The sequence below is a fragment of the Choristoneura fumiferana genome, chromosome 26 (assembly GCF_025370935.1).
Source record: "Choristoneura fumiferana chromosome 26, NRCan_CFum_1, whole genome shotgun sequence".
Classification (NCBI taxonomy): Eukaryota; Metazoa; Arthropoda; class Insecta; order Lepidoptera; family Tortricidae; genus Choristoneura; species Choristoneura fumiferana.
Window position 1 is genome coordinate 10,063,452 of NC_133497.1, and position 7,258 is coordinate 10,070,709.

The 7,258-nt window shown below is 41.1% G+C and overlaps 2 protein-coding genes across 2 annotated transcripts in view; one reads left to right on the forward strand and one right to left on the reverse strand.

The window, feature by feature from the left end:
* LOC141442754 (cytoplasmic dynein 2 intermediate chain 2-like) overlaps positions 1-7,258 on the forward strand; it is a 167,481-nt gene that overhangs the window by 69,037 nt on the left and 91,186 nt on the right. The window lies entirely within an intron of this gene.
* Positions 1-7,258, reverse strand: part of LOC141442787 (dnaJ homolog subfamily B member 14-like) — a gene marked incomplete in the record, with an annotated part of 62,822 nt that overhangs the window by 44,056 nt on the left and 11,508 nt on the right.

Here is a 7,258-nt window from a genome sequence, read left to right on the forward strand (position 1 = left end):
GGAATGCTGAGGACCTGGGTTCAATTCCCAGCGCTGGTCTCTTTTTCTATGCATCCATGTATCATATTAAATATATTGACCCGGATAACTCACGTCTTAAATCGAGTTTAGCTCCGGGTCAATATATTTAATATGAGTGAGTCTCACGGCAGTTTCATATCCATGTTTCAGTTTTTATTTTCGTTGGATTTCACGGGATGACAAAAAAGACTCCAAAAACTAAACTTAATCTGATCTTTAGACTTAAATACACACTTTACACCAAGCCACCAAGGAATCTTTTCAAAGGAAAAGTCATTAAGATTTTCCTCGTTAATTAGGGACCATTACTAGGTAACATCTAAGTATGCTTGTAGTATCTAGATTATCAATGCCCTAACACTTTGGTGGCAATTGACAAGATTTCATATTTCTAAGACTATAATTTGATTCGTTCTCTGTATTCTGTTTGGAAAGAGAAAAACGCTGATATTTTTAAAATTTCGCTACAACTATTAATTAATTTATTCAAACTTTTTTAAGATTTGCTTATTCTAAAAGGGCATAACTCCAAAACTACGACACAATAGATCCATTACTTTTGTCTTGTCTCATAAAAAAAAGATCACGTAAATCTGACGTAGACGTTGCATAGAGACAATATCAAAATTATGACAGCTGCTTTTTCTGGTGATAAAGGCAAAGGAAACATATCTATTCTGTTGTAGTGTTGGCAAATTCAGACAATTTTTTTAAATTTTTTGTATTTTTTTAATATGGAGAAATCAATTATAATAAATATTTTCCCATGTTCAGGAGGCAAAACTCTTTCGATTCCTGTAGTAATTAAAAGATGTCAAAAAAATGAAATCTTGTCAATTTCTGTAAGGAAAAAATGCGATGTCACAATGTTTATTGTGAAATGGTACCACGAATTAGTCGTTGAGGGTACCTGGTGGCGCGGCGGCGGTGAAGGGCGGCTGGGCGGGCGGGAAGCCGGGGGGCTGCGCGGTGAAGGCGGGCGGCGCGCCCGCGCCCGCGTAGCCCGGCGGCGCGGACGAGTGCGGCGGGAACATGTTCCCTGGAACAACACAACTGAATCATCGACTGTTCCCACCAGAGACCTATGAGCATACCGGGACTTTCGGGGCACGGATGATTGACATTAGCCAAAGAGTAGGTATCGAGTTAAAAAACAGAGTGCACTCTAGCTGTATTCTACCTAATGAATAATTAATCAATTAGAAAAAAATACATGATATTTAAAACGACAAACTCGTTCGTCTTATCTATAGACTACTCTTAGGAGCGTGTAAAAAACATAATGATTTATTCTCGGATGTAGATATGTTTTGCATGAATTTAAATCAATTTGTATCTGCACTGGTAAAGAAATGAATAAGTAGCTATTACTTGGATTTTTCATACCTACTTGAAATAATAATAAAAGGTACAACTAAATAAAACTTAAATAAAAACTAGTTACAAAACACTTATTATAATTTAAACTTTAATTATTTGTTTTGTTAATTTGCTCAAAAATTTGTTTTGCATGCCTATTACTTGTAACGTACGCTCGCTCGAGCAACAAAAAAATGTTACTTCTTTATAAGTGGAAACTGTTTTGGCTTATGTATCATCTAAATTAATTTATATTCAACTGTGTCATATATGCTGTTTGTTTCCCAAATAAATAAACACAAAAAATATTAAATTTTCGTAAGGTGGTTTTCGTGAGGCTTCTGTGAACAAGCCTTTAAAATATAGTTGTAGCCGAACGGAGCTTTGAAAGTTGTAGCCGTGCAGAGCGGAGAAAGCTGTAGCCGTACGGAGCTATGGAAGTTGAAGCCGTACGGAGGTGCCCAAGTCTGGGCGTATGGAGCTTTCGAGGGAGCTGTTTATATGACAGTGGGGTACCGTTGGGCGGCGCCAGGGCCGGAGATCCTTCGCCGGGCGGCGCGTCGTCGTTCTCAGACGGACTCATCTCTTGCTTGTTCTCTTTGGTGTTGCCTGAGAACAAAACATATACTTAACAAACTGAAAGCCCTTAGAGCTTGTCTAAGCTATAATGACGCGTGACACTCAACTAAATCAATTTACTATGACTATAGTTGGTTCGGATAGGGAATTAACTAAATGTAAACAAACTTCAGCTGCCAGATTTGGTACATACATTCAAGGAATTTAAACATTTTACTTATCTATCATTGTAACACAAACTAGACTAGTGTATTTCAATACAGAAATGTAAATGTTTAGACAGTTTAATGGGGGAATTTCAAAATTTAAAAAAAGTAAGCAAGAAAGAAGATTGATCTATTTGCCAACATGAACAGTACAGTATATGCACACAGAATATAAATAAACAATAAACTTATTTAGTTTCAGCACAATGCGATTTGTGATTTTTTGTGCGATTTACGACACCAAATTGACGTTGTTTTGTTTACATTTATTTAAATACCTAGCCAAACCGAGTGTAGTTGGGCTGCAAATCTTACAATAACCGCCTGAGGGGAAACTGAATCCCCTCCGACTCATACAAGCTCTACATTGTAAAGTTTACAAGCTTCTATATGCTTCTATAAACCTGCGAAGCAATTCAATGGTGTGTGTGAAGTTCCCAATCCGCACTGGGCCCGCGTGGGAACTATGGCCCAAGCCCTCTTGTTCTGAGAGGAGGCCTGTGCCCAGCAGTGGACGTATATAGGCTGGGATGATGATATACTTATAGGTAGATTCATTCACGATGACGCGTGCCGTGATTCTTATTACAATGTCATTAATGTCTAATTTTGACAAAATAACGCGTCTTCGTGGATAACTGCAATATTTATCGTATGCAAAAATATAACGTTTTACATCACACTTGAAACTCGTTCGTAATTACTTATTTTCCGCCCTTAAGACACAATGCCTTTATTTTTTTTTCTCTTTTTTATTGAGGCTTGAAACACTCCAGGTGATCATGTCAGCCTCATGGGTGCTCGCTCATTTGTCCTACGCAAGGGACATATTAAAAAATTGGTAAATGCAAATATCTTTGTCAGATGTTGGCTCTGGAGCCACCAATTGCCCTGGCCATTGACAATTCACTAATTATCATGGTTAATAAAATGAGTACCTGGGCGACCGAGCTTTGCTCGGGCTAAAACTCGTTAATAAGCGTTTCCCAGAGATAAGACCAAGCTAGATCGATTTGTCATCCCCGAAAACCCCCACATACCCATGGAAATCGTTGGAGCCGTTTCCGAGATTCTGATTATATATTAGATAAGTTAAGATGGTCTTGATAAATATTACGATAATTATCCCGTCTATCCCTCTTCTCCTTACCATCTTTAAGCCATGGCGGTGGCTGCGTCATGAAAGGCGGCAAGCCGCGCCGGCTGCATGCTGTTTCATGCCGGGCATCATGCCCATGCCGGGCCCGGGGCGGACCCCCTCCCCCGGGGCCGCCCGGGCCAGGACCGCCTGGGCCACCGGGACCGCCTGGACCGCCAGGGCCGCCGGGACCGCCGGGACCCATGGGCCCGTTCATACCCATGGACTGGGGACCCGACATACCGGGCATTTGACCTGCAACAAACAAACAATTAGCTTAACTGTCGCTTTTCGGTAGAAACGGGAGGGTGGGAGGGGACATTTTAGCGCCGGCGCCCACGGCAATGGGGGAGGCCTATGTCCACAGTGACATCCTATGTGCATTTTCCAAACATAAGTGCAGACAGGGCGAGTTAGAAAATCCAAGGGAAATCCTTTTGCCCACCAGTGGAGAATCTAGCCATAATCTAAATTCTTTGAACTTAATTATTGTAACGGATAACTCACGTCTTAAACCGAGTTAAGCTCGACATGTTTCGGGCTATTTTGTGACCCTTCTTCACAGGAGCACGCGACTCGGCAGCTGCCGCAACACGCACACTACTACTCGGTTTAAGACGTGAGTTATCCGTTACAATATCATTTAATATGAGTGAGTCTCACGGTAGTTTCATGTTCTTGAGACTTGTCCTTCCGTTGTGCTATAAAACGTGAAATGGTACGTTAATCAAGCGGTCAAAACACTATACCTGTACCTAGTTCTAGTGACCTAGGGACACCTTACTATTTTTTTTTTATTTGACTGGATAGCAAACGAGCAAATGGGTCTCCTGATGGTAAGAGATCACCACCGCCCATAAACACCTGCAACACCAGGTGTATTGCAGATGCGTTGCCAACCTAGAGGCCTAAGATGGGATACCTCAAGTGCCAGTAATTTCACCGGCTGTCTTACTCTCCACGCCGAAACACAACAGTGCAAGCACTGCTGCTTCACGGCAGGATTAGCGAGCAAGATGGTGGTAGCAATCCGGGCGGACCTTGCACAAGGTCCTACCACCTGCACCTACTAGGTCTTACGATCCATTTTAAAAGGGTTAACTCTATCAACTTTTTTTTAGTGCAGCTTGTTGCCATGGTAATGTCTCCTGAGATACTTAAAAGTTTTGCAGGTGGTAGGACCTTGTGCAAGGTCCGCCCGGATTGCTACCACCATCTTGCTCGCTAATCCTGCCGTGAAGCAGCAGTGCTTGCACTGTTGTGTTTCTGCGTGGAGAGTAAGACAGCCGGTGAAATTACTGGCACTTGAGGTATCCCATCTTAGGCCTCTAGGTTGGCAACGCATCTGCAGTCCCCCTGGTGTTGCAGGTGTCTGTCTATGGGCGGTGGTGATCTCTTACCATCAGGAGACCCACTTGCTCGTTTGCCATCCAATCGAATAAAAAAAAAAAAAAAAGTATCATTTTATGGGGGTACAAATAAAAGTTAAAGAGTTGTGACCGTTTGAAGGCAATGAGGGCTATCGCGTATGAATTCGCCGCTAGAGGCGCTAGTGTAGCGTGAGGTCTCCGAAATGTCAAATCTCATAGTTTTTGGGTGAGCTACGCGGGTTTATTTATAATTAGAATAGTTTTGTGAATATTTTGCAATATCTGAAACTAATTTTTGGCAAATATGCGTTCTGGTGGCAATGAATGTCTGTATTTTGAGACAGTTTTGTCTTTCGGCACCTTTGTCCTTTTCTTTTTTCCGAACAAACGGGGACTATGCAACACTGTGGCATGCTCGATATTTTTATGGTACGGTTTTAAGGTGTATTAAATATGATTTTAATCTAAACTTTGTTTTCACGCCCGTAATAATAGATTTTAAAAGCCATACTTAAAAACCTCACGCAACAGTGCGCCATCTAGTGAGACAAAAAACGATAGCCCTCATTCCTTCTTGGCTCCTATCAGTAAGCAGTACTAAGTTTATAATTAATCTTACAACTCGCAGTAAAAACACGTAACGTCGATAACGGAATTGTGTCGAGGCAGGGTTATTGTGTCGATAAGGCAGTAGGCCTGAGTAGCACCTACTTGTACTAAGTACTGTAGAACCGTAAACTAAGACATCTGTACAACCTATCTCGCTCGGCGGCCCGATACACCCGAGCGCCTACGAAGGCTGCATTCGGAACTAATAAAAGGCGCTGCGCGGACGAGAGTGCATCATTCAGCTTGTGGTCTAGCTTGAGACGGCCTCTGCATCCTCAAGAAAAACCAACAAGTGTGTACGGGGTGAGACGGCCTATGCTTTCCATTCCATAAACTCACAGTTGTATGCCTATACTTTAGCTAGGTTGTTTAAGTAAGAAGTATTTTAAAGCTAAAGAAAATACAAAAAACCAGAAATGAAGAATTACGAAGAAGAACTAATATTACTGATACTCTACACATGCTTTATGTAAAGAAAGAGAAAGAAAATACATTTATTCACAACACAAGACACACAATAGTATTAAGTACAATAGACAACACGTAGGAAAGTATGTGTCATTGCGGTTGTGAATAGGACACTGGCTCAGCATAATGCTGAAGCGTTAATAATAAAACACCCAGTGCTGATTTTCAGCCAGCACCGTTGGTGACCTCGACAGCTACAAAGATATACTACACAGTTTTAATACTATACATAAGACTACATAAATAGATAATTTGTAAACATGAAACATATTATTTATTTTATGGCTTTGAAAGACATTAACATTAGTACATAAAATAATTATTATATATTATACACTCCTTGCCAAATATCAACACCGTTAGGTACGCGAAGCTAAAAGGAAACATGAATTAACAACCGAAACAAAAAGAAGTTTTGTGTAATAGTGCTGGAAGGGAGAGGAATTAATGGAATTATAGCTTTTGAAATGCCAACAAATAGCCTTTAAGCTAAAATGGAGATGGGCAGGCCACATTGCAAGATTAAATGAAAGAAGGTGGGCACTGGAATCTACAAAATGGGCTGGACCGGTTTGTAAAAGATCGAAAGGAGACCTAAGCAGCGATGGCTGATGACATAATAAAGATTGCAGGAACAAACTGGATTAACACCGCCCAGCACAGAGAAAGATGGAAAATTATGGAAGAGGAGGCTTCTACCCATTGAGGGATCCACTACAAAAAAAAATAATCTACTAACAATTTATATTTAAATCAACTTTTTCTGGAAATAAACGAAGCTTATTATTATTATTATTATAAGCCCTAAACCTGTTTTGTAAGTTTTCCTGAATAAACCTTCTGAACTGTCTTCCTGGCGCTTCATTCACCCTACAGTACTAATAAAACCACGCTGCCTTAAAAACTAATAACCTAACCATAAAAATTCCATTTTTAATACAAGCTCTTTTTGCTGACTGCACTTTTTGATGACTGCACTTGCATTGTCACCCAAACTACATTTGCATACCAAATTTCAAGTTGATACTATTAACCGTTGAAGAGTTCTGTCCTGCGGAGACAATCCTAGCTGGACTACCACGCAATTTACATAAGTATTCCAAGTTACAAGTCAATCTGACTACAGGAAGTTGGTCAAATTTAACTTGCAAGATTTGATTAAAGACAGACAGATAACGGGACAGATGAAACTAAATGAAAGCTGTTAAAAAGTCGTTGTCTTTGTGTGTGGGCTTAACAGCTTAACGTGGCACTCACCGGCAGCAGCCATGGCCTCCATCTCGGCCTGCGTGATAACCTTGCAGGTGGGACTGTCTGCGGGCGCGTCCACGTCCGTCTCGCGCGTCTCCGTGCGTGGTAGTAGTACGACTTGCCTTCCTCAGACTTGGTCTCCACCCAGAGCTTGGTGCCGGCTGTTGGTTGAACATATTCTTTATGAGAAACAGGTACTATCAGCAAATATGTGGTCTAGAACCCTAAAGTTGATAATCGTTTGCATGTCATAAAAC